The sequence below is a fragment of the Oncorhynchus keta genome, chromosome 18 (genome assembly GCF_023373465.1).
Source record: "Oncorhynchus keta strain PuntledgeMale-10-30-2019 chromosome 18, Oket_V2, whole genome shotgun sequence".
Lineage (NCBI taxonomy): Eukaryota > Metazoa > Chordata > Actinopteri > Salmoniformes > Salmonidae > Oncorhynchus > Oncorhynchus keta.
This window is the reverse complement of record NC_068438.1, coordinates 56,545,806-56,573,313: the sequence shown is the minus strand read 5'-3', so window position 1 is coordinate 56,573,313 and position 27,508 is coordinate 56,545,806. Positions and strand designations below refer to the sequence as shown.

Sequence of the window (27,508 nt, the reverse complement as noted above, 5' to 3'; positions counted from 1 at the left end):
TCAATACATTATACTGATGCCTGCTGAGATATCAATACATTATACTGATGCCTGCTGAGATATCAATACATTATACTGATGCCTGCTGAGATATCAATACTTTATACTGATGCCTGCTGAGATATCAATACATTATACTGATGTCTGCTGAGATATGAATACATTATACTGATGCCTGCTGAGATATCAATACATTATACTGATGCCTGCTGAGATATAAATACATTATACTGATGCCTGCTGAGATATCAAAACATTATACTGATGCCTGCTGAGATATAAATACATTATACTGATGCCTGCTGAGATATAAATACATTATACTGATGCCTGCTGAGATATCAATACATTATACTGATGCCTGCTGAGATATCAAAACATTATACTGATGCCTGCTGAGATATCAATACATTATACTGATGTCTGCTGAGATATCAATACATTATACTGATGCCTGCTGAGATATAAATACATTATACTGATGCCTGCTGAGATATCAATACATTATACTGATGTCTGCTGAGATATCAATACATTATACTGATGCCTGCTGAGATATCAATACATTATACTGATGCCTGCTGAGATATCAATACATTATACTGATGTCTGCTGAGATATCAATACATTATACTGATGCCTGCTGAGATATCAATACATTATACTGATGCCTGCTGAGATATCAATACATTATACTGATGCCTGCTGAGATATCAAAACATTATACTGATGTCTGCTGAGATATAAATACATTATACTGATGCCTGCTGAGATATCAAAACATTATACTGATGCCTGCTGAGTCTGGTCAGCCCTCTGGCCTCTCCCTGCTGCCTGCCACCAGACTTACCAATGTGTGCGTGTGCGTGTCTCTCTCTCTGTGTCTGTGTGTTTGTGTGCATGCTTACCAGTGTGTGTGTGTATGACCTTACTTATTCTTGACAACTTCATACAGTCCAACTGCTACACACCATGATAATTTATCATCGGTCGAAAGTTGGAACAGATCTCAATTCAATATTCCTCCCCTTGGAATATTTATTAGTAAAGTGTTGTAGACCTACTTCCTGGTCTCCCCTTCTCCTCAACATGGCCAGCCAGCAGCTAAAGGCCTGTCAGTCGGTGTCCCAAATGGCACTCTGTTCCCTGTGTAGTGCACTACGTTTAACTGTTACCCGATGGGGATATGGTGCCATTTGGGACACGGACGTGATGCAGCTCCCTCTCTAACTCTCTCTCTCTGCATAACGAATGTCCATCATTTATCCCTCCCTGTGAAACTCAAGGTTATTCCACATTGCCATGGTACAATCTCATGCATCGAATCGGATTTATCTGTCGACCACCGACAGTAAAACTTCTGATTTACGCCGAAAAATCTTGTAGTGGAATATTTTAGAATAAGAAAACGGTAAGCTATGCCGGAGTGCGGTGGTAACCTAAGGGTTAAAAGCGTTGGGCCAGTAAGCGAAAGGTCTTTCGAATCCCTGAGCAGGCAAGATGGAAAAGTCTTCCATTGAGCAAGGCAGCCCTCCGTACCGCTCTGATTCAGAGGAGTTGAATGCAGAAGTCACATTACAGTTGAAGACATTCAGTTGCGGCTGACTAAGTATTTAAATTGGATAATACATGGAGTTGGTAAATCTATTTCAAACTAAATTAATTCTGATAAATTCGAAATAAATTATATTTAATAACCACTACAATTCCATGAAAAACGATAGAATGACGAACTAAATAAATATGTATAGCAGACGAGAGGTAAAATGGTGGTTTCTTCCCTGTCCTCTCTCTGGCGGTGGTAATGATGCAGTCCTATAGGCTGTGTGTGCACTGTGGAAGCCCATCTGAGGCTGGACCACTTTGGCCAATCAGAACATTGAAAACCAACAACATCTTAATTCACTGTGTACCTGCCTTGCCGTTCATAAAACTCAACGGACCTCTCTTGCGCGGTGGAACCCAGAATGATATGCCACCTTTGTTATGGCCGAGGACACCCAAACCAGGGTGGGCACCAGAAAGCCCAAGGAGCCTGACCTTCTCTGGGAGTTGCTTGTAGCCCTCTGCGATAATTCAGCCTAAATTGGCTATTGGATGAGAAAACGGGTCCGTTCTAGCTTGGTATGTCAGGCATTGGAAATGTGAATTTGGCCATGTTGGGGGTAATAATGTATTCAGGTTATAATTTATTGAGACGCATGCACTTAAATATTGATTTTATGGCTGTTTTAAAATAAATTTCATGCAATTCTACATAGTAATGATTAATGTCTACTACTTGGTCTGTTGATTTGATATTATGTTAATCTATGCAAATAAATTATTCGAACTGATAGTCGACCTCCGTTTTATTTTACTCTGTTACAGGGTATGTTATAACCCTGTGTTATTCTGTAATAGGGTATGTTATAACCATGTGTTGTAATAGGGTATGTTATAACCATGTGTTATAATAGGGTATGTTATAACCATGTGTTATAATGTAATAGGGTATGTTATAATCATGTGTTATAATGTAATAGGGTATGTTATAACCATGTGTTATAATGTAATAGGGTATGTTATAACCATGTGTTATAATAGGGTATGTTATAACCATGTGTTATAATGTAATAGGGTATGTTATAATCATGTGTTATAATGTAATAGGGTATGTTATAACCATGTGTTATAATGTAATAGGGTATGTTATAACCATGTGTTATAATAGGGTATGTTATAACCATGTGTTATAATAGGGTATGTTATAACCATGTGTTATAATGTAATAGGGTATGTTATAACCATGTGTTATAATGTAATAGGGTATGTTATAACCATGTGTTATAATAGGGTATGTTATAACCATGTGTTATAATGTAATAGGGTATGTTATAATCATGTGTTATAATGTAATAGGGTATGTTATAACCATGTGTATGTTATAACCCTGTGTTATAATGTAATAGGGTATGTTATAACCATGTGTTATTATGTAATAGGGTATGTTATAACCATGTGTTGTAATAGGGTATGTTATAACCATGTGTTATTCTGTAATAGGGTATGTTATAACCATGTGTTATTATGTAATAGGGTATGTTATAACCATGTGTTATAATGTAATAGGGTATGTTATAACCATGTGTTATAATGTAATAGGGTATGTTATAACCATGTGTTATAATGTAATAGGGTATGTCATAACCATGTGTTATTCTGTAATAGGGTATGTTATAACCATGTGTTGTAATAGGGTATGTTATAACCATGTGTTATAATGTAATAGGGTATGTTATAACCATGTGTTATAATGTAATAGGGTATGTTATAACCATGTGTTATAATGTAATAGGGTATGTTATAACCATGTGTTATAATGTAATAGGGTATGTTATAACCATGTGTTATAATGTAATAGGGTATGTTATAACCATGTGTTATTATGTAATAGGGTATGTTATAACCATGTGTTGTAATAGGGTATGTCATAACCATGTGTTATAATGTAATAGGGTATGTTATAACCATGTGTTGTAATAGGGTATGTCATAACCATGTGTTATTCTGTAATAGGGTATGTTATAACTATGTGTTATTCTGTAATAGGGTATGTTATAACCATGTGTTATAATGTAATAGGGTATGTTATAACCATGTGTTATAATGTAATAGGGTATGTTATAACCATGTGTTGTAATAGGGTATGTTATAACCATGTGTTATTCTGTAATAGGGTATGTTATAACCATGTGTTATAATGTAATAGGGTATGTTATAACCATGTGTTATAATGTAATAGGGTATGTTATAACCATGTGTTGTAATAGGGTATGTTATAACCATGTGTTATAATGTAATAGGGTATGTTATAACCATGTGTTATTCTGTAATAGGGTATGTTATAACCATGTGTTGTAATAGGGTATGTTATAACCTTGTGTTATAATGTAATAGGGTATGTTATAACCATGTGTTATAATGTAATAGGAGTATGTTATAACCATGTGTTATAATGTAATAGGGTATGTCATAACCATGTGTATGTTATAACCATGTGTTATTCTGTAATAGGGTATGTTATAACCATGTGTTATAATGTAATAGGGTATGTTATAACCATGTGTTATTATGTAATAGGGTATGTTATAACCATGTGTTATAATGTAATAGGGTATGTTATAACCATGTGTTATTCTGTAATAGGGTATGTTATAACCATGTGTTGTAATAGGGTATGTTATAACCATGTGTTATTCTGTAATAGGGTATGTTATAACCATGTGTTATAATGTAATAGGGTATGTTATAACCATGTGTTATAATGTAATAGGGTATGTTATAACCATGTGTTATAATGTAATAGGGTATGTTATAACCATGTGTTGTAATAGGGTATGTTATAATCATGTGTTATAATGTAATAGGGTATGTTATAACCATGTGTTATAATGTAATAGGGTATGTTATAACCATGTGTATGTTATAACCATGTGTTATTCTGTAATAGGGTATGTTATAACCATGTGTTATTCTGTAATAGGGTATGTTATAACCATGTGTTATAATGTAATAGGGTATGTTATAACATGTGTTATAATGTAATAGTGTATGTTATAACCATGTGTTATTATGTAATAGGGTATGTTATAACCATGTGTTATTCTGTAATAGGGTATGTTATAACCATGTGTTGTAATAGGGTATGTTATAACCATGTGTTATAATGTAATAGGGTATGTTATAACCATGTGTTATTATGTAATAGGGTATGTTATAACCATGTGTTATAATGTAATAGGGTATGTTATAACCATGTGTTATAATGTAATAGGGTATGTTATAACCATGTGTTATAATGTAATAGGGTATGTTATAACCATGTGTTGTAATAGGGTATGTTATAACCATGTGTTATTCTGTAATAGGGTATGTTATAACCATGTGTTGTAATAGGGTATGTTATAACCATGTGTTATTATGTAATAGGGTATGTTATAACCATGTGTTATTCTGTAATAGGGTATGTTATAACCATGTGTTGTAATAGGGTATGTTATAACCATGTGTTATAATGTATTAGGGTATGTTATAACCATGTGTTATAATTTAATAGGGTATGTTATAACCATGTGTTATAATGTAATAGGGTATGTTATAACCATGTGTTATAATGTAATAGGGTATGTTATAACCATGTGTTATTCTGTAATAGGGTATGTTATAACCATGTGTTATTATGTAATAGGGTATGTTATAACCATGTGTTATAATGTAATAGGGTATGTTATAACCATGTGTTATTCTGTAATAGGGTATGTTATAACCATGTGTTGTAATAGGGTATGTTATAACCATGTGTTATAATAGGGTATGTTATAACCATGTGTTATAATGTAATAGGGTATGTTATAACCATGTGTTATAATGTAATAGGGTATGTTATAACCATGTGTTATAATAGGGTATGTTATAACCATGTGTTATAATGTAATAGGGTATGTTATAATCATGTGTTATAATGTAATAGGGTATGTTATAACCATGTGTATGTTATAACCCTGTGTTATAATGTAATAGGGTATGTTATAACCATGTGTTATTATGTAATAGGGTATGTTATAACCATGTGTTGTAATAGGGTATGTTATAACCATGTGTTATTCTGTAATAGGGTATGTTATAACCATGTGTTATTATGTAATAGGGTATGTTATAACCATGTGTTATAATGTAATAGGGTATGTTATAACCATGTGTTATAATGTAATAGGGTATGTTATAACCATGTGTTATAATGTAATAGGGTATGTCATAACCATGTGTTATTCTGTAATAGGGTATGTTATAACCATGTGTTGTAATAGGGTATGTTATAACCATGTGTTATAATGTAATAGGGTATGTTATAACCATGTGTTATAATGTAATAGGGTATGTTATAACCATGTGTTATAATGTAATAGGGTATGTTATAACCATGTGTTATAATGTAATAGGGTATGTTATAACCATGTGTTATAATGTAATAGGGTATGTTATAACCATGTGTTATTATGTAATAGGGTATGTTATAACCATGTGTTGTAATAGGGTATGTCATAACCATGTGTTATAATGTAATAGGGTATGTTATAACCATGTGTTGTAATAGGGTATGTCATAACCATGTGTTATTCTGTAATAGGGTATGTTATAACTATGTGTTATTCTGTAATAGGGTATGTTATAACCATGTGTTATAATGTAATAGGGTATGTTATAACCATGTGTTATAATGTAATAGGGTATGTTATAACCATGTGTTGTAATAGGGTATGTTATAACCATGTGTTATTCTGTAATAGGGTATGTTATAACCATGTGTTATAATGTAATAGGGTATGTTATAACCATGTGTTATAATGTAATAGGGTATGTTATAACCATGTGTTGTAATAGGGTATGTTATAACCATGTGTTATAATGTAATAGGGTATGTTATAACCATGTGTTATTCTGTAATAGGGTATGTTATAACCATGTGTTGTAATAGGGTATGTTATAACCATGTGTTATAATGTAATAGGGTATGTTATAACCATGTGTTATAATGTAATAGGGTATGTTATAACCATGTGTTATAATGTAATAGGGTATGTCATAACCATGTGTATGTTATAACCATGTGTTATTCTGTAATAGGGTATGTTATAACCATGTGTTATAATGTAATAGGGTATGTTATAACCATGTGTTATTATGTAATAGGGTATGTTATAACCATGTGTTATAATGTAATAGGGTATGTTATAACCATGTGTTATTCTGTAATAGGGTATGTTATAACCATGTGTTGTAATAGGGTATGTTATAACCATGTGTTATTCTGTAATAGGGTATGTTATAACCATGTGTTATAATGTAATAGGGTATGTTATAACCATGTGTTATAATGTAATAGGGTATGTTATAACCATGTGTTATAATGTAATAGGGTATGTTATAACCATGTGTTGTAATAGGGTATGTTATAATCATGTGTTATAATGTAATAGGGTATGTTATAACCATGTGTTATAATGTAATAGGGTATGTTATAACCATGTGTATGTTATAACCATGTGTTATTCTGTAATAGGGTATGTTATAACCATGTGTTATTCTGTAATAGGGTATGTTATAACCATGTGTTATAATGTAATAGGGTATGTTATAACATGTGTTATAATGTAATAGTGTATGTTATAACCATGTGTTATTATGTAATAGGGTATGTTATAACCATGTGTTATTCTGTAATAGGGTATGTTATAACCATGTGTTGTAATAGGGTATGTTATAACCATGTGTTATAATGTAATAGGGTATGTTATAACCATGTGTTATTATGTAATAGGGTATGTTATAACCATGTGTTATAATGTAATAGGGTATGTTATAACCATGTGTTATAATGTAATAGGGTATGTTATAACCATGTGTTATAATGTAATAGGGTATGTTATAACCATGTGTTGTAATAGGGTATGTTATAACCATGTGTTATTCTGTAATAGGGTATGTTATAACCATGTGTTGTAATAGGGTATGTTATAACCATGTGTTATTATGTAATAGGGTATGTTATAACCATGTGTTATTCTGTAATAGGGTATGTTATAACCATGTGTTGTAATAGGGTATGTTATAACCATGTGTTATAATGTATTAGGGTATGTTATAACCATGTGTTATAATTTAATAGGGTATGTTATAACCATGTGTTATAATGTAATAGGGTATGTTATAACCATGTGTTATAATGTAATAGGGTATGTTATAACCATGTGTTATTCTGTAATAGGGTATGTTATAACCATGTGTTATTATGTAATAGGGTATGTTATAACCATGTGTTATAATGTAATAGGGTATGTTATAACCATGTGTTATTCTGTAATAGGGTATGTTATAACCATGTGTTGTAATAGGGTATGTTATAACCATGTGTTATTCTGTAATAGGGTATGTTATAACCATGTGTTATAATGTAATAGGGTATGTTATAACCATGTGTTATAATGTAATAGGGTATGTTATAACCATGTGTTATTCTGTAATAGGGTATGTTATAACCATGTGTTGTAATAGGGTATGTTATAACCATGTGTTATAATGTAATAGGGTATGTTATAACCATGTGTTGTAATAGGGTATGTCATAACCATGTGTTATTCTGTAATAGGGTATGTTATAACTATGTGTTATTCTGTAATAGGGTATGTTATAACCATGTGTTATAATGTAATAGGGTATGTTATAACCATGTGTTATAATGTAATAGGGTATGTTATAACCATGTGTTGTAATAGGGTATGTTATAACCATGTGTTATTCTGTAATAGGGTATGTTATAACCATGTGTTATAATGTAATAGGGTATGTTATAACCATGTGTTATAATGTAATAGGGTATGTTATAACCATGTGTTGTAATAGGGTATGTTATAACCATGTGTTATAATGTAATAGGGTATGTTATAACCATGTGTTATTCTGTAATAGGGTATGTTATAACCATGTGTTGTAATAGGGTATGTTATAACCATGTGTTATAATGTAATAGGGTATGTTATAACCATGTGTTATAATGTAATAGGGTATGTTATAACCATGTGTTATAATGTAATAGGGTATGTCATAACCATGTGTATGTTATAACCATGTGTTATTCTGTAATAGGGTATGTTATAACCATGTGTTATAATGTAATAGGGTATGTTATAACCATGTGTTATTATGTAATAGGGTATGTTATAACCATGTGTTATAATGTAATAGGGTATGTTATAACCATGTGTTATTCTGTAATAGGGTATGTTATAACCATGTGTTGTAATAGGGTATGTTATAACCATGTGTTATTCTGTAATAGGGTATGTTATAACCATGTGTTATAATGTAATAGGGTATGTTATAACCATGTGTTATAATGTAATAGGGTATGTTATAACCATGTGTTATAATGTAATAGGGTATGTTATAACCATGTGTTGTAATAGGGTATGTTATAATCATGTGTTATAATGTAATAGGGTATGTTATAACCATGTGTTATAATGTAATAGGGTATGTTATAACCATGTGTATGTTATAACCATGTGTTATTCTGTAAAAGGGTATGTTATAACCATGTGTTATTCTGTAATAGGGTATGTTATAACCATGTGTTATAATGTAATAGGGTATGTTATAACATGTGTTATAATGTAATAGTGTATGTTATAACCATGTGTTATTATGTAATAGGGTATGTTATAACCATGTGTTATTCTGTAATAGGGTATGTTATAACCATGTGTTGTAATAGGGTATGTTATAACCATGTGTTATAATGTAATAGGGTATGTTATAACCATGTGTTATTATGTAATAGGGTATGTTATAACCATGTGTTATAATGTAATAGGGTATGTTATAACCATGTGTTATAATGTAATAGGGTATGTTATAACCATGTGTTATAATGTAATAGGGTATGTTATAACCATGTGTTGTAATAGGGTATGTTATAACCATGTGTTATTCTGTAATAGGGTATGTTATAACCATGTGTTGTAATAGGGTATGTTATAACCATGTGTTATTATGTAATAGGGTATGTTATAACCATGTGTTATTCTGTAATAGGGTATGTTATAACCATGTGTTGTAATAGGGTATGTTATAACCATGTGTTATAATGTATTAGGGTATGTTATAACCATGTGTTATAATTTAATAGGGTATGTTATAACCATGTGTTATAATGTAATAGGGTATGTTATAACCATGTGTTATAATGTAATAGGGTATGTTATAACCATGTGTTATTCTGTAATAGGGTATGTTATAACCATGTGTTATTATGTAATAGGGTATGTTATAACCATGTGTTATAATGTAATAGGGTATGTTATAACCATGTGTTATTCTGTAATAGGGTATGTTATAACCATGTGTTGTAATAGGGTATGTTATAACCATGTGTTATTCTGTAATAGGGTATGTTATAACCATGTGTTATAATGTAATAGGGTATGTTATAACCATGTGTTATAATGTAATAGGGTATGTTATAACCATGTGTTATTCTGTAATAGGGTATGTTATAACCATGTGTTGTAATAGGGTATGTTATAACCATGTGTTATTATGTAATAGGGTATGTTATAACCATGTGTTATAATGTAATAGGGTATGTTATAACCATGTGTTGTAATAGGGTATGTTATAACCATGTGTTATAATGTAATAGGGTATGTTATAACCATGTGTTGTAATAGGGTATGTTATAACCATGTGTTATTATGTAATAGGGTATGTTATAACCATGTGTTATAATGTATTAGGGTATGTTATAACCATGTGTTATTATGTAATAGGGTATGTTATAACCATGTGTTATTCTGTAATAGGGTATGTTATAACCATGTGTTATTATGTAATAGGGTATGTTATAACCATGTGTTATAATGTAATAGGGTATGTTATAACCATGTGTTGTAATAGGGTATGTTATAACCATGTGTTATAATGTAATAGGGTATGTTATAACCATGTGTTATTCTGTAATAGGGTATGTTATAACCATGTGTTGTAATAGGGTATGTTATAACCATGTGTTATTCTGTAATAGGGTAAGTTATAACCATGTGTTATTATGTAATAGGGTATGTTATAACCATGTGTTATTATGTAATAGGGTATGTTATAACCATGTGTTATTCTGTAATAGGGTATGTTATAACCATGTGTTGTAATAGTGTATGTTATAACCATGTGTTAAAATGTAATAGGGTATGTTATAACCATGTGTTGTAATAGGGTATGTTATAACCATGTGTTATTCTGTAATAGGGTATGTTATAACCATGTGTTATTATGTAATAGGGTATGTTATAACCATGTGTCATTCTGTAATAGGGTATGTTATAACCATGTGTTGTAATAGGGTATGTTATAACCATGTGTTATAATGTAATAGGGTATGTTATAACCATGTGTTGTAATAGGGTATGTTATAACCATGTGTTATTATGTAATAGGGTATGTTATAACCATGTGTTATTATGTAATAGGGTATGTTATAACCATGTGTTATAATGTAATAGGGTATGTTATAACCATGTGTTATAATGTAATAGGGTATGTTATAACCATGTGTTATAATGTAATAGGGTATGTTATAACCATGTGTTATAATGTAATAGGGTATGTTATAACCATGTGTTGTAATAGGGTATGTTATAACCATGTGTTATAATGTAATAGGGTATGTTATAACCATGTGTTATTCTGTAATAGGGTATGTTATAACCATGTGTTATAATGTAATAGGGTATGTTATAACCATGTGTTATAATGTAATAGGGTATGTTATAACCATGTGTTATTCTGTAATAGGGTATGTTATAACCATGTGTTGTAATAGGGTATGTTATAACCATGTGTTATAATGTAATAGGGTATGTTATAACCATGTGTTATAATGTAATAGGGTATGTTATAACCATGTGTTATTATGTAATAGGGTATGTTATAACCATGTGTTATAATGTAATAGGGTATGTTATAACCATGTGTTATTATGTAATAGGGTATGTTATAACCATGTGTTATTCTGTAATAGGGTATGTTATAACCATGTGTATGTTATAACCATGTGTTATAATGTAATAGGGTATGTTATAACCATGTGTTGTAATAGGGTATGTTATAACCATGTGTTATTCTGTAATAGGGTATGTCATAACCATGTGTTATAATGTAATAGGGTATGTTATAACCATGTGTTATAATGTAATAGGGTATGTTATAACCATGTGTTATAATGTAATAGGGTATGTTATAACCATGTGTTATAATGTAATAGGGTATGTTATAACCATGTGTATGTTATAACCATGTGTTATAATGTAATAGGGTATGTTATAACCATGTGTTGTAATAGGGTATGTTATAACCATGTGTTATAATGTAATAGGGTATGTTATAACCATGTGTTATAATGTAATAGGGTATGTTATAACCATGTGTTATAATGTAATAGGGTATGTTATAACCATGTGTTATAATGTAATAGGGTATGTTATAACCATGTGTTATTCTGTAATAGGGTATGTTATAACCATGTGTTATTCTGTAATAGGGTATGTTATAACCATGTGTTATAATGTAATAGGGTATGTTATAACCATGTGTTATTATGTAATAGGGTATGTTATAACCATGTGTTATAATGTAATAGGGTATGTTATAACCATGTGTTATAATGTAATAGGGTATGTTATAACCATGTGTTATTCTGTAATAGGGTATGTTATAACCATGTGTTATTCTGTAATAGGGTATGTTATAACCATGTGTATGTTATAACCATGTGTTATAATGTAATAGGGTATGTTATAACCATGTGTTGTAATAGGGTATGTTATAACCATGTGTTATTCTGTAATAGGGTATGTTATAACCATGTGTTGTAATATGGTATGTTATAACCATGTGTTATTCTGTAATAGGGTATGTCATAACCATGTGTATGTTATAACCATGTGTTATTATGTAATAGGGTATGTTATAACCATGTGTTATTCTGTAATAGGGTATGTTATAACCATGTGTTATAATGTAATAGGGTATGTTATAACCATGTGTTATAATGTAATAGGGTATGTTATAACCATGTGTTATTCTGTAATAGGGTATGTTATAACCATGTGTTATAATGTAATAGGGTATGTTATAACCATGTGTTATTCTGTAATAGGGTATGTTATAACCATGTGTTATTCTGTAATAGGGTATGTTATAACCATGTGTTATAATGTAATAGGGTATGTTATAACCATGTGTTATTCTGTAATAGGGTATGTTATAACCATGTGTTATAATGTAATAGGGTATGTTATAACCATGTGTTGTAATAGGGTATGTTATAACCATGTGTTATAATGTAATAGGGTATGTTATAACCATGTGTTATTATGTAATAGGGTATGTTATAACCATGTGTTATAATGTAATAGGGTATGTTATAACCATGTGTTATAATGTAATAGGGTATGTTATAACCATGTGTATGTTATAACCCTGTGTTATAATGTAATAGGGTATGTTATAACCATGTGTTATTCTGTAATAGGGTATGTTATAACCATGTGTTGTAATAGGGTATGTTATAACCATGTGTTATTCTGTAATAGGGTATGTTATAACCATGTGTTATTATGTAATAGGGTATGTTATAACCATGTGTTATAATGTAATAGGGTATGTTATAACCATGTGTTGTAATAGGGTATGTTATAACCATGTGTTATAATGTAATAGGGTATGTTATAACCATGTGTTATTATGTAATAGGGTATGTTATAACCATGTGTTATAATGTAATAGGGTATGTTATAACCATGTGTTATAATGTAATAGGGTATGTTATAACCATGTGTTATAATGTAATAGGGTATGTTATAACCATGTGTTATTCTGTAATAGGGTATGTTATAACCATGTGTTGTAATAGGGTATGTTATAACCATGTGTTATTCTGTAATAGGGTATGTTATAACCATGTGTTATTATGTAATAGGGTATGTTATAACCATGTGTTATAATGTAATAGGGTATGTTATAACCATGTGTTGTAATAGGGTATGTTATAACCATGTGTTATAATGTAATAGGGTATGTTATAACCATGTGTTATTATGTAATAGGGTATGTTATAACCATGTGTTATAATGTAATAGGGTATGTTATAACCATGTGTTATAATGTAATAGGGTATGTCATAACCATGTGTTATAATGTAATAGGGTATGTTATAACCATGTGTATGTTATAACCATGTGTTATAATGTAATAGGGTATGTTATAACCATGTGTTATTCTGTAATAGGGTATGTTATAACCATGTGTTATAATGTAATAGGGTATGTTATAACCATGTGTTATTCTGTAATAGGGTATGTTATAACCATGTGTTATTATGTAATAGGGTATGTTATAACCATGTGTTGTAATAGGGTATGTTATAACCATGTGTTATAATGTAATAGGGTATGTTATAACCATGTGTTATAATGTAATAGGGTATGTTATAACCATGTGTTATAATGTAATAGGGTATGTTATAACCATGTGTTATAATGTAATAGGGTATGTTATAACCATGTGTTATAATGTAATAGGGTATGTTATAACCATGTGTTGTAATAGGGTATGTTATAACCATGTGTTATTCTGTAATAGGGTATGTTATAACCATGTGTTATAATGTAATAGGGTATGTTATAACCATGTGTTATTCTGTAATAGGGTATGTTATAACCATGTGTTATAATGTAATAGGGTATGTTATAACCATGTGTTATAATGTAATAGGGTATGTTATAACCATGTGTTATAATGTAATAGGGTATGTTATAACCATGTGTTGTAATAGGGTATGTTATAACCATGTGTTATAATGTAATAGGGTATGTTATAACCATGTGTTATTCTGTAATAGGGTATGTTATAACCATGTGTTATAATGTAATAGGGTATGTTATAATCATGTGTTATAATGTAATAGGGTATGTTATAACCATGTGTTGTAATAGGGTATGTTATAACCATGTGTTATTCTGTAATAGGGTAAGTTATAACCATGTGTTGTAATAGGGTATGTTATAACCATGTGTTATAATGTAATAGGGTATGTTATAACCATGTGTTATTATGTAATAGGGTATGTTATAACCATGTGTTATTATGTAATAGGGTATGTTATAACCATGTGTTATTATGTAATAGGGTATGTTATAACCATGTGTTATTATGTAATAGGGTATGTTATAACCATGTGTTGTAATAGGGTATGTTATAACCATGTGTTAAAATGTAATAGGGTATGTTATAACCATGTGTTGTAATAGGGTATGTTATAACCATGTGTTATTCTGTAATAGGGTATGTTATAACCATGTGTTATTATGTAATAGGGTATGTTATAACCATGTGTTATTCTGTAATAGGGTATGTTATAACCATGTGTTATTCTGTAATAGGGTATGTTATAACCATGTGTTGTAATAGGGTATGTTATAACCATGTGTTATAATGTAATAGGGTATGTTATAACCATGTGTTGTAATAGGGTATGTTATAACCATGTGTTATTCTGTAATAGGGTATGTTATAACCATGTGTTATTCTGTAATAGGGTATGTTATAACCATGTGTTGTAATAGGGTATGTTATAACCATGTGTTATAATGTAATAGGGTATGTTATAACCATGTGTTATAATGTAATAGGGTATGTTATAACCATGTGTTGTAATAGGGTATGTTATAACCATGTGTTATTATGTAATAGGGTATGTTATAACCATGTGTTGTAATAGGGTATGTTATAACCATGTGTTATTCTGTAATAGGGTATGTTATAACCATGTGTTATAATGTAATAGGGTATGTTATAACCATGTGTTATAATGTAATAGGGTATGTTATAACCATGTGTTATAATGTAATAGGGTATGTTATAACCATGTGTTGTAATAGGGTATGTTATAACCATGTGTTATAATGTAATAGGGTATGTTATAACCATGTGTTATTCTGTAATAGGGTATGTTATAACCATGTGTTATAATGTAATAGGGTATGTTATAATCATGTGTTATAATGTAATAGGGTATGTTATAACCATGTGTTGTAATAGGGTATGTTATAACCATGTGTTATTATGTAATAGGGTATGTTATAACCATGTGTTGTAATAGGGTATGTTATAACCATGTGTTATAATGTAATAGGGTATGTTATAACCATGTGTTATTATGTAATAGGGTATGTTATAACCATGTGTTATTATGTAATAGGGTATGTTATAACCATGTGTTATTATGTAATAGGGTATGTTATAACCATGTGTTATTATGTAATAGGGTATGTTATAACCATGTGTTGTAATAGGGTATGTTATAACCATGTGTTAAAATGTAATAGGGTATGTTATAACCATGTGTTGTAATAGGGTATGTTATAACCATGTGTTATTCTGTAATAGGGTATGTTATAACCATGTGTTATTATGTAATAGGGTATGTTATAACCATGTGTTATTCTGTAATAGGGTATGTTATAACCATGTGTTATTCTGTAATAGGGTATGTTATAACCATGTGTTGTAATAGGGTATGTTATAACCATGTGTTATAATGTAATAGGGTATGTTATAACCATGTGTTGTAATAGGGTATGTTATAACCATGTGTTATTCTGTAATAGGGTATGTTATAACCATGTGTTATTCTGTAATAGGGTATGTTATAACCATGTGTTGTAATAGGGTATGTTATAACCATGTGTTATAATGTAATAGGGTATGTTATAACCATGTGTTATAATGTAATAGGGTATGTTATAACCATGTGTTGTAATAGGGTATGTTATAACCATGTGTTATTATGTAATAGGGTATGTTATAACCATGTGTTGTAATAGGGTATGTTATAACCATGTGTTGTAATAGGGTATGTTATAACCATGTGTTATAATGTAATAGGGTATGTTATAACCATGTGTTATTATGTAATAGGGTATGTTATAACCATGTGTTATAATGTAATAGGGTATGTTATAACCATGTGTTGTAATAGGGTATGTTATAACCATGTGTTATTATGTAATAGGGTATGTTATAACCATGTGTTGTAATAGGGTATGTTATAACCATGTGTTGTAATAGGGTATGTTATAACCATGTGTTATTATGTAATAGGGTATGTTATAACCATGTGTCATTCTGTAATAGGGTATGTTATAACCATGTGTTGTAATAGGGTATGTTATAACCATGTGTTATTCTGTAATAGGGTATGTTATAACCATGTGTTATAATGTAATAGGGTATGTTATAACCATGTGTTATAATGTAATAGGGTATGTTATAACCATGTGTTATAATGTAATAGGGTATGTTATAACCATGTGTTATAATGTAATAGGGTATGTTATAACCATGTGTTATAATGTAATAGGGTATGTTATAACCATGTGTTATAATGTAATAGGGTATGTTATAACCATGTGTTATAATGTAATAGGGTATGTTATAACCATGTGTTATTCTGTAATAGGGTATGTTATAACCATGTGTTGTAATAGGGTATGTTATAACCATGTGTTATTCTGTAATAGGGTATGTTATAACCATGTGTTGTAATAGGGTATGTTATAACCATGTGTTATAATGTAATAGGGTATGTTATAACCATGTGTTATTATGTAATAGGGTATGTTATAACCATGTGTTATAATGTAATAGGGTATGTTATAACCATGTGTTATAATGTAATAGGGTATGTTATAACCATGTGTTATTCTGTAATAGGGTATGTTATAACCATGTGTTATAATGTAATAGGGTATGTTATAACCATGTGTTATAATGTAATAGGGTATGTTATAACCATGTGTTATAATGTAATAGGGTATGTTATAACCATGTGTTATAATGTAATAGGGTATGTTATAACCATGTGTTGTAATAGGGTATGTTATAACCATGTGTTATAATGTAATAGGGTATGTTATAACCATGTGTTATTATGTAATAGGGTATGTTATAACCATGTGTTATAATGTAATAGGGTATGTTATAACCATGTGTTATTCTGTAATAGGGTATGTTATAACCATGTGTTATTCTGTAATAGGGTATGTTATAACCATGTGTATGTTATAACCATGTGTTATAATGTAATAGGGTATGTTATAACCATGTGTTGTAATAGGGTATGTTATAACCATGTGTTATTCTGTAATAGGGTATGTTATAACCATGTGTTGTAATAGGGTATGTTATAACCATGTGTTATTCTGTAATAGGGTATGTCATAACCATGTGTATGTTATAACCATGTGTTATTATGTAATAGGGTATGTTATAACCATGTGTTATAATGTAATAGGGTATGTTATAACCATGTGTTATAATGTAATAGGGTATGTTATAACCATGTGTTGTAATAGGGTATGTTATAACCATGTGTTGTAATAGGGTATGTTATAACCATGTGTTATTCTGTAATAGGGTATGTTATAACCATGTGTTGTAATAGGGTATGTTATAACCATGTGTTATTATGTAATAGGGTATGTTATAACCATGTGTTATAATGTAATAGGGTATGTTATAACCATGTGTTATAATGTAATAGGGTATGTTATAACCATGTGTTATAATGTAATAGGGTATGTTATAACCATGTGTTATAATGTAATAGGGTATGTTATAACCATGTGTTATAATAGGGTATGTTATAACCATGTGTTATAATGTAATAGGGTATGTTATAACCCTGTGTTATAATGTAATAGGGTATGTTATAACCATGTGTTGTAATAGGGTATGTTATAACCATGTGTTATAATGTAATAGGGTATGTTATAACCATGTGTTATTCTGTAATAGGGTATGTTATAACCATGTGTTATAATGTAATAGGGTATGTTATAACCATGTGTTATAATGTAATAGGGTATGTTATAACCATGTGTTATAATGTAATAGGGTATGTTATAACCATGTGTTATAATGTAATAGGGTATGTTATAACCATGTGTTATTCTGTAATAGGGTATGTTATAACCATGTGTTATAATGTAATAGGGTATGTTATAACCATGTGTTATAATGTAATAGGGTATGTTATAACCATGTGTTATTCTGTAATAGGGTATGTTATAACCATGTGTTGTAATAGGGTATGTTATAACCATGTGTTATTCTGTAATAGGGTATGTTATAACCATGTGTTGTAATAGGGTATGTTATAACCATGTGTTATTCTGTAATAGGGTATGTTATAACCATGTGTTGTAATAGGGTATGTTATAACCATGTGTTATAATTTAATAGGGTATGTTATAACCATGTGTTATAATGTAATAGGGTATGTTATAACCATGTGTTATTATGTAATAGGGTATGTTATAACCATGTGTTATTATGTAATAGGGTATGTTATAACCATGTGTTATAATGTAATAGGGTATGTTATAACCATGTGTTATAATGTAATAGGGTATGTTATAACCATGTGTTATAATGTAATAGGGTATGTTATAACCATGTGTTATTATGTAATAGGGTATGTTATAACCATGTGTTATTATGTAATAGGGTATGTTATAACCATGTGTTGTAATAGGGTATGTTATAACCATGTGTTGTAATAGGGTATGTTATGACCATGTGTTATAATGTAATAGGGTATGTTATAACCATGTGTTATAATGTAATAGGGTATGTTATAACCATGTGTTATTCTGTAATAGGGTATGTTATAACCATGTGTTGTAATAGGGTATGTTATAACCATGTGTTATAATTTAATAGGGTATGTTATAACCATGTGTTATAATGTAATAGGGTATGTTATAACCATGTGTTATTATGTAATAGGGTATGTTATAACCATGTGTTATTATGTAATAGGGTATGTTATAACCATGTGTTGTAATAGGGTATGTTATAACCATGTGTTATAATGTAATAGGGTATGTTATAACCATGTGTTATTATGTAATAGGGTATGTTATAACCATGTGTTATAATGTAATAGGGTATGTTATAACCATGTGTTATTATGTAATAGGGTATGTTATAACCATGTGTTCAAGCTAATCAGATTAAAGCTTATTTATGATACAGTGTGTAAGCTACACAATACAATTAAATGCGAAGTCGCAATAAAGCTCTCCTCTCAGACAGTGCATTGATATTAAGCTAGTGTATTGACTATAACCTACTTCTAGTATTATGTCTACTAGACTATAACCTACTATTAGTAGTATGTCTACTAGACTATAGTGTGCTAATATTATTATGTCTACTAGACTATAGTGTGCTAGTAGTATTATGTCTACTAGACTATAGTGTGCTAATAGTATTATGTCTACTAGACTATAACCTGCTAATAGTAGTATGTGTACTAGACTATAGTGTGCTAATAGTATTATGTCTACTAGACTATAACCTGCTAATACTATTATGTCTACTAGACTATAGTGTGCTAATAGTATTATGTCTACTAGACTATAGTGTGCTAATAGTAGTATGTCTACTAGACTATAGTATGCTAATAGTATTATGTCTACTAGACTATAGTGTGCTAATAGTATTATGTCTACTAGACTATAGTGTGCTAATAGTATTATGTCTACTAGACTATAGTGTGCTAATAGTATTATGTCTACTAGACTATAGTGTGCTAGTAGTATTATGTCTACTAGACTATAGTGTGCTAATAGTATTATGTCTACTAGACTATAGTGTGCAAATAGTATTATGTCTACTAGACTATAGTGTGCTAATAGTATTATGTCTACTAGACTATAGTGTGCTAATAGTATTATGTCTACTAGACTATAGTGTGCTAATAGTATTATGTCTACTAGACTATAGTGTGCTAATAGTATTATGTCTACTAGACTATAGTGTGCTAATAGTATTATGTCTACTAGACTATAGTGTGCTAATAGTATTATGTCTACTAGACTATAACCTGCTAATAGTATTATGTCTACTAGACTATAACCTGCTAATAGTATTATGTCTACTAGACTATAGTGTGCTAATAGTATTATGTCTACTAGACTATAACCTGCTAATAGTATTATGTCTACTAGACTATAGTGTGCTAATAGTATTATGTCTACTAGACTATAGTGTGCTAGTAGTATTATGTCTACTAGACTATAGTGTGCTAATAGTATTATGTCTACTAGACTATAGTGTGCTAATAGTATTATGTCTACTAGACTATAGTGTGCTAATAGTATTATGTCTACTAGACTATAGTGTGCTAGTAGTATTATGTCTACTAGACTATAGTGTGCTAGTAGTATTATGTCTACTAGACTATAGTGTGCTAGTAGTATTATGTCTACTAGACTATAGTCTGCTAATAGTTATGCCACGTAGTATTAGGTCTACTAGACTATAGTCTGCTAATAGTTATGCCACGTAGTATTAGGTCCTACTCGTCACTTATGATTTGATAATAAATAGAAGATCACCATGGTGCTGATTTAGTGAAGTCAGATCAAACCTGAATCGATGTCTCCAAGATTAATTAGTATTTTATAAATATAATAGCATAGCTTAGTAGATATATATGTAATATAATAGCATAGCTTAGTAGATATATATGTAATATAATAGCATAGCTTAGTAGATATATATATATATACTATATTAGCATAGCTTAGTAGATATATATATATATAATATAATAGCATAGCTTAGTAGATATATATATATGTAATATAATAGCATAGCTTAGTAGATATATATATATATAATATAATAGCATAGCTTAGTAGATATATATATATATAAGATAATAGCATAGCTTAGTAGATATATATATATGTAATATATTAGCATAGCTTAGTAGATATATATATATATAATATAATAGCATAGCTTAGTAGATATATATGTATATAATATAATAGCATAGCTTAGTAGATATATATATATATGTAATATAATAGCATAGCTTAGTAGATATATATGTATATAATATAATAGCATAGCTTAGTAGATATATATATATATAATATAATAGCATAGCTTAGTAGATATATATATATATAATATAATAGCATAGCTTAGTAGATATATATGTATATAATATAATAGCATAGCTTAGTAGATATATATATATGTAATATAATAGCATAGCTTAGTAGATATATATGTATATAATATAATAGCATAGCTTAGTAGATATATATATATATAATATAATAGCATAGCTTAGTAGATATATATATATATAATATATTAGCATAGCTTAGTAGATATATGTAATATAATAGCATAGCTTAGTAGATATATATGTATATAATATAATAGCATAGCTTAGTAGATATATGTAATATAATAGCATAGCTTAGTAGATATATATGTATATAATATAATAGCATAGCTTAGTAGATATATGTAATATAATAGCATAGCTTAGTAGACCTGCTGGAGCGCGTGCTACGGGTGGGTGTTGCCATCGTGACCAGTGAACTGAGATAAGGCGGAGCTTTACCTAGCATGGACTTGTAGATGACCTGGAGCCAGTGGGTCTGGTGACGAATATGTAGCGAGGTCCAGCCGACTAGAGCATACAGGTCACAGTGGTGGGTGGTATAAGGTGCTTTAGTAACAAAACGGATGGCACTGTGATAAACTGCATTCAGTATGCTGAGTAGAGTATTGGAAGCTATTTTGTAGATGACATCGCCGAAGTCGAGGATCGGTAGGATAGTCAGTTTTACTAGGGTAAGTTTGGCGGCGTGAGTGAAGGAGGCTTTGTTGCGGAATAGAAAGCCGACTCCAGATTTGATTTTAGATTGGATATGTTTAATATGAGTCTGGAAGGAGAGTTTACAGTCTAGCCAGACACCTAGGTACTTATAGATGTCCACATATTCTAGGTCGGAACCATCCAGGGTGGTGATGCTAGTCGGGTGTGCGGGTGCAGGCAGCGAACGGTTGAAAAGCATGCATTTGGTTTTACTAGCGTTTAAGAGCATTTGGAGGCCACGGAAGGAGTGTTGTATGGCATTGAAGCTCGTTTGGAGGTTAGATAGCACAGTGTCCATAATAGCATAGCATAGCTTAGTCGACCTATATAATATACTATAATAGCATAGCTTAGTAGACCTATATAATATAATAGCATAGCTTAGTAGACCTATATAATATAATAGCATAGCTTAGTAGACCTATATAATATAATAGCATAGCTTAGTAGACCTATATAATATAATAGCATAGCTTAATAGACCTATATAATATAATAGCATAGCTTAGTAGACCTATAATGTTACTGTGGTCCTTCTGTAGCTCAGTTAATAGAGCATATAACGCCAGGGTAGCTCGATTCCCGGGACCACCCATACGTAGAATGTATGCACACATGACTGTAAGTCTCTTTGGATAAAATCTATAAATGGCACATATATATACTGTTATAACAATAACATCCTCATCTCTAGTTTTAGGGTGAACTGAAGATGAAGATGTAAAATGACCATGCTCCAAAACTCAAAAGAGCCACTAGGCAGGATATATGCTTTGATTTAAACAATAAACAAGAAGGCTCAAAGATGTCTTGCTCTTCTGTAGATCACTTGCTCTGACCCAAATGGTTAAAGATCCCACCAGGATATGGGAAACAGTGCAAAGTACAATTGGCTTAATATTGGTGTCTGATAAATCTAGTCTATGGACTCAGTGATCATTTTATTACATTTACACAAGGAGGGTTTTTAAAGATATATTTAGATGTCACAAAACTGTTAGAATCAGAGGACTCCAAAAAATACTGTGTTGAAATGTTTTGGGATGAAGTGGGTAAAATTGACAATAGCATCACCTGTGCTAGATAGTGTTGGGGTAGATAGTGCCTGAGTAGAGCCTTTAAATGTAGATTCCTTGATGTGGTGAATGTGATGGCTCCATTCGGGTCAGGGTAAAGCAGAGATCAAGCCTTGGTTTAATCATGAGATTCTAGAATCTATCCAAGCAAGGAATAAGGCCTTTAAGAAATGTAAGAACTCACAAGAGCAGCATGATTTTGTCCTATATAAACGTCACATAAATGAAGCACAGATATATACTGTTACAACAGGATGGATGAAGCACAGAGCAGGATGGATGAAGCACAGAGCAGGATGGATGAAGCACAGAGCAGGATGGATGAAGCACAGAGCAGGATGGATGAAGCACAGATCAGGATGGATGAAGCACAGAGCAGGATGGATGAAGCACGGAGCAGGATGGATGAAACGGAGCAGGATGGATGAAGGCACGGAGCAGGATGGATGAAGCACAGAGCAGGATGGATGAAGCACTGAGCAGGATGGATGAAGACGGAGCAGGATGGATGAAGCACAGAGCAGGATGGATGAAGCTAAGAGGGGTTACTTTGATGAGAAAATCATTGAGAACTAAAATGACCCTAAAATGGTTTGGAAATCATTTAAGGAACTAGGCTGTAGTTGTACTACCAACAACAAACTTAACAGTATTGGACTGAACATCAAAGGGGAGATGGTTAGAAAAAGCAGAGGTTGCCAATTAATTCAACTCTGTTTTAAAAATAATGTTGCCAGCAGGCTGGTTAGCAAGCTGCCCACCAGTGTTGGTTTGTATGTAAATGACCATGTCAAGAAGTATTATGCCGAGTTAGGGATTCAGCCAAACTCTTTTTTTTTGCAAAGGTAGCAACAGCCAAAGTGGTCAGTACGCTAGCAGAGCTTAGATGCTTTAAAACCACATGCCTGGATAATATTCCTGCAAGGTTTCTAATAGATTCTGCTGAGCAAATTGGATGTAAGCACATATCGTTAATCTCTTTCTCTTGAACAAGGCATCTTTCCCAGGGACATAAAACAAGCTAAAGTTTATAGCACAGATAAGATGGATAAAGTCTGACCCTGGGAATTATAAGTCTGTATCTATCCTCTGTAAGATCCTGGAGAGAATTGTACATGAGCAAATGTATGAATATGTTAACAAACAGGGTCAGGATGGATGATTTTCAGAGCAGGTTTTGGAAAACACACTCCACTGATTCAGGATGGATGAAGCATCAGAAAGAGATTGATGAAGGGAAAATGGATGAAGCACAGGAATGGTACTGCTGGAGCACAGAAGCAGGATGGATGAAGCACAGAGCAGGTGGATGAAGCACAAACTGGAGCCAGCAGGGGTGAAGCAGTAGCAGGATGGATGAAGTCCTATTTATCAGGATGGATGAAGTACAGAGCAGGATGGTTCAAGTCACGGCAAAGCATGATTGTGAAGCCGGAGCAGGATGGATGAAGCCTCTACTGTTTCTACTGGATATTAACAATATGAAAGATGCTTGATGAAGTCTTTTTTCTTTAAGAGGATTTATACACTTTGGTGTCTCACAACAGAAAACTATGTTGAGAACTGAGCACAGATGACTAACATTAAAATGGTTTGGATAAATAAGCTATTTGCACTTAGGGAAAACTGAAGCAATTATTTTTGTATACCAGACCAAATTGAAGTATTGGTCCTCTGAAATCAAAGGGGAGAGGGGGTAGGTGCTGAAAAACCTCTGTTAGCTACCTTAATTCAATGGAGTTAGGGAGGGAGGGGGTGACTACTAAAACCTCTGTTAGCTACCTGGGACGAATGGAGTTAGGGAAGCTGACTACTAAAACCTCTGTTAAATACCTGTCAAGAATGGAGTTATGGGAGGGGGGGAGGTGCAGCCAAACCTTTTTCTTTAGCTACCTGGGACAGCCAAATGGAGTTAGGGAGCAGAGCTTAGATGCTCCAAAACCACTGTTATACCTGGGATAATGGATTAGGGAGGGAGGGGGGTGCTGACTACTAAAACCTCTGTTAGCAAATTGGGACGAATGGAGTTAGGGAGGGGGGTGCTGACTCTTGAAAACCTCTTTAGCTACCTGGGACGAATGGAGTTAGGGAAGTTTATAAAACCTCTGTTAGCTACCTGGGACGAATGGAGTTGGGAATTAGGGGGTCTGACTCTAAAACCTCTGTTAGCTCCTGGGAGAATGGAGTTAGGGATGAACAAATGTATGAATATGTTAAAAACTCTGTTAGCTACCTGGGACGATTGATTTTCAGTCTGGAGGGAGGGAGGGGTGCTGACTACTAAAACCTCTGTTAGCTACCTGGGACTTGAATGGAGTTAGGGAGGAGGGGGGTTGACTACTAAAACCTCTGTTAGACCTGGTACTGAATGGAGTTACGGAGGGAGGGGGGGTTTGACTACAGTAAAACCTCTGTTAGCTACCAAACTGGAATGGAGTTAGGGAGCAGGGGGGTCTGGCTACTAAAACCTCTGTTAGCTGCCTGGGAGCAATGTAGTAGGGTTAGGGGGGTGCTGTCTCACTAAAACCTCTGTTAGCTGCCTGGGACGAATGGAGTTAGGGAGGGGGGGGTGCTGACTACTAAAACCTCTGCTAGCTACCTGGGATTAACAATGGAGTTGAAGGGATGCTTGTTCTTGACCACTAAAACCTCTGCTTTACCTGGGACGAATGGAGTTAGGGTGTCTCACAACAGTAAAACCTCTGTTAGCAGACTGGAGCACAGAGCTTATGGACATTAGGGAGGGGGGTGCTGACCATAAAACTATCTCTGCACCTAGGGAAAACTGAATGCAATTAGGGAGGGGTATCCAGACACTAAAACCTCTGAATAGCTACCTGAAATCAGAATGGAGTTAGGGAGGCGGGGGGGCTGACCACTAAAACCTCTGTTAGCTACCTGGGACGAATGGAGTTAGGGAGGGGGGTGCTGACTACTAAAACCTCTGTTAGCTGCCTGGGACGAATGGAGTTAGGGAGGGGGGGGGGTGCTGACCACTAAAACCTCTGCTAGCTACCTGGGACGAATGGAGTTGGGGAGGGGGGTGGGGGAGGTGCTGACCACTAAAACCTCTGCTAGCTACCTGGGACGAATGGAATTAGGGAGGGAGGGGGGTGTGACCACTAAAACCTCTGTTAGCTACCTGGGACGAATGGAGTTAGGGAGGGGGGTGAGGTGCTGACTACCAAAACCTCTGTTAGCTACCTGGGACGTATGGAGTTAGGGAGGGGGGTGCTGACTACTAAACTACTGTTAGCTACCTGGGATGTATCATTGATGGAAGCTTGGGAGGTGTGAGCATGACCAATAAGGTGCTAGGGAAGGTTAATGCCAGGACTATGTTTTTGGCTAGAAAGTGCAAGCTGCTTGATAAGGACTCCATGAGAGTTTTAACCACTACTGCCCTCATTCAATGCCATTTTGACTATGGTTGTACTTCCTGGTTTGGGAGTTTATCTAAACTTCTGAAGGGGAAGCTCCAGATAGCCCAGAATAAGCTGATAAGTATTGAAGGTCCACGTACTCACATTCAATTGAAGTCGGAAGTTTACAAACACTTAGGTTGGAGTCATTAAAACTTGTTTTTCAACCACTCCACAAATTTCTTGTTAAACAAACTATTGTTTTGGCAAGTCAGTTAGGACATCTACTTTGTGCATCACACAAGTCCTTTTTCCAACAATTGTTTACAGACAGATTATTTCACTTCTAATTCACTGTATCACAATTCCAGTGGGTCAGAAGTTTACATACACTAAGTTGACTGTGCCTTTAAACAGCTTGGAAAATTACAGAAAATGATGTCATGGCTTTAGAAGCTTCTGATAGGCTAATTTACATCATTTGAGTCAATTGGAGCTGTACCTGTGGATATGTTTCAAGGCCTGCCTTCAAACTCAGTTCCTCTTTGTTTAACATCATGGGAAAATCAAAAGTCATCAGCCAAGACCTCAGAAGAAAATGGTAGACCTCCACAAGTCTGGATCATCCTTGAGAGCAATTTCCAAATGCCTGAAGGTACTACGTTCATCTGGACAAACAATAGTACGCAAGTATAAACACCATGGCACCACACAGCCGTCATACC

General features: G+C 32.5%; 1 protein-coding gene across 2 annotated transcripts in view; it reads left to right on the top strand.

Annotated features, from left to right (window-relative positions):
- Positions 1-27,508, top strand: part of cntn5 (contactin 5) — a 700,818-nt gene that overhangs the window by 256,239 nt on the left and 417,071 nt on the right. The gene's annotated exons all lie outside the window — the stretch shown is intronic.